Below are 2841 nucleotides of genomic sequence, written 5' to 3' on the forward strand. Positions count from 1 at the left end.
TACAGTCCTGCCAAATTTCATGTTGATCGGTGCAGCTGTTTTTGTGCTACGGTTGACCAAAAATCACTGAAAAAAATAAAACAGTACGAAAACAATAGGACCCTCGCTTACGCTTCGTGTGTGTGGGGGTCATAATATTTAGTCCGGTTTTATACAGTGGGCCAAAACATATCCATGATTGTTCAGTCTGATCCCAAAGAATTACCAAAGAGGTTGATTTTAGCTTTTCTGTTTGCCTGCAAACCAACTAAAACATTCCAAAGACTGGTACCTGAAGTGCGTATGCATCCAGTGGAAAACGAACTTAAATGCAACAATTCTCAAATTGTCAGGACTTTTCCACACAAGCCAGCAGGTTAAAATACAAAACATAAAAAATAAAAGGAGGCTCAAACACCCCTATGTCTTCTCTGGTGTTAGTTTGTTGTTGGAGAAGAGAATGAGAAGGAAAAAGTGTAGATTCGACCCAGTCCTTCCTGATGGGCTCTCAGCTGTGTTCAGGTCCACTCCTCCATCAGAAACGCACTGAAAGACAGCTCTGAYGAACAGATTAGAACCATTTGTGCCCCCCGTAGTTCTCAGACAGATGCTGCAGCATCTTAGCAACTGTCCTCGGTTTTCAGACGTCGCACATTGCTCATCATCGTTGTCTTTGTCCCGGCAGTTTGAGCTACACAACGGAAGTCCACTGTCTGGACTCATGTGACACCGTCTCTGTCTTTCCTCTGTTTCTGGCTCCCACCTCCAATCAGACAGACGTGTCACCAGAAAATACACAATTACTCTCTGGCACCAGGAATGTGCAGATGGGTCGTTGCTGTGCAACGTTTCCTGTTCCATGTTCCTCTGCTTTTTAACAGAGAACACATTAAACTAGCGTATACTGGTACTGGGAACACAACACTTCATTGATGCAATACAAACGTAGGTAAACATTTTATGAATTATAAAAATACTAACCATGTGCACTAAACAAGTCTTCCTTATATCTATTATTTAAACTATTTATATTACCATCAGTTTATTTTTGTTGATTTTTTTTTTGGGTTATTCAACATATTTTACACTATCAGGGACAGGACCTAACCCCGCAGTTTTTACAGTGTAATCCTTATATTAACTGGGGACTAAATTCCAAGTTTCAGTGTGTATATATGTGACAAAGATCTGTGTTATATGATGTGCTAAACAGGGCGTCTGGTTGTTAGGTACGAGTGTGTTTGGTTATCTTTTTACCTACAAATTTAGAGCGATAAATGCAATGCTTCGTCAGGTGGAGGTGTATATGTAGACGAAGACCAGCAGCAGCAGGTTGAGCATGATGCCGAGAACTCCGAGTACAGCCAGGAATCTCTCCTCAGGTGCTCTCAGGTTTGGGCACATCAGCTCCATGAAGCTTTTTTTTAAAAAAAACAAAATATTACATGAACTCCAAAACTGATAAACTTGTTCTTTGCCCTGATGTACTGTTACTCAAATATCTGTTAATTTGGACTTCTACTTTTTTTTTTTTTTTTAGAAATTCACGTTGCAATTTTAGTTGGCAGTGAGATTATTTTAAATGTAGCAAACTTTCACAGAGACATAAAACACAGTGAATGATGCAGCCCAGTCAGAACATGACCACTATCAGACCAAACACAAAATAATTCCTCTTCAGCTGCCTGCAGAGTCACAACAGCATTTTCCAGTTAAAAAGACATATTGTAAGAAATATATAGCTGTTGCTATTGGCAGGCATTTAAGACAAGGAAATGTGTAAAAATGCAAAGATGAAGTTTAATACAAACAGTGCCAAAAAAGTCTGAGTGATTCTACTTCCTCTTTTAAATTAAATTTGCAGATGTTGTGAAAAATGTGGCCACTATCCAGTTGAATATACACTGTAAAAATGATCCGTTCTACTGAGTGCTGCTGTGAAAAATCAATGCTTTGAAATACTTAAATACTTATTAGAGAAAGTTGGCAGTGGGAGGGAACATGTGTCCCATTGTTTCTTCTTCAAGTCTTGTAGAGAAAACTTAAGTGACGGAGGTGTAGATGTAGACAAATATAACCACCAAAAGATTCAGGATGGTTCCAATGATGCCCAGCACGGCTAAAATCCGCTCCTCGCGGTCGTTAGTGGAGTCATCCTCTCTTGCATGAGCGCTGCAGACATAGTGGCTGCCGGGGATCATGGTTACCATTACAGAACCCCACCCCGAGAGTCCGCCACGCCTTTAGGTGGGATAAAGGAGGAAGGACAAGGAGAGAAGGAAAAGAAGAAAACATCTTCAGTTTTTGTGACACAGAGAAGCTTTATAAAAAAAAAACACCCACACACGCCAGTTTTTCATGCAAAATTTTGAGAAGACAATTTCAGTACTGTACTGTGACAGCCAATCAGCATGTAATAGAACTTTGTTCCACTCAGCTTGTTAGCAAAATATCTCATCACATGTATGATTTCTATCGGTTTCTCTCTTTACTGTTCTTATATTTCTCTTCTACTTTTTCTTTTTCTTTCTTACTATAGTGTTATAAAAAAAAGCCACTGATGATGCAGAAATTAAGAAACTAACATTCAGTTTTGTTTTCTACTGAAGTGGCAAAAAAAGGGAAAATATCTCATCAACCTCTGGATGGATTTTGATTAAACTCTCAGGAAAATAAATCACTGGCTGTGCCTTTTTTTATGGAGTCAACCCAGTTCAAAATGGATACCACACCCGACTGGTTTTAGCAACACAAAAATGACTAAGAACTCAGTCAATTTATCAATATTGAGCTAAAGTTCGATGTTGTAGTTGCTGAGAGTCTTCCTCAACACATACTTTGAGTGCTAACAGGTCTTACAAT

General features: G+C 39.1%; 1 long non-coding RNA gene across 1 annotated transcript in view; it reads right to left on the reverse strand.

Moving 5' to 3' along the window:
• Window positions 1-1501: 1501 nt before the first annotated feature.
• The window catches only part of LOC106521461 (uncharacterized), a 9443-nt gene continuing 8103 nt past the window's right edge, over window positions 1502-2841 (reverse strand). The window contains exon 4 of the long non-coding RNA XR_001310669.1: window positions 1502-2220. This is a non-coding gene — a long non-coding RNA (uncharacterized LOC106521461). The remainder of the gene's footprint in view (window positions 2221-2841) is intronic.

Source organism: Austrofundulus limnaeus, unplaced genomic scaffold (genome assembly GCF_001266775.1).
Source record: "Austrofundulus limnaeus strain Quisiro unplaced genomic scaffold, Austrofundulus_limnaeus-1.0 Scaffold109, whole genome shotgun sequence".
Lineage (NCBI taxonomy): Eukaryota > Metazoa > Chordata > Actinopteri > Cyprinodontiformes > Rivulidae > Austrofundulus > Austrofundulus limnaeus.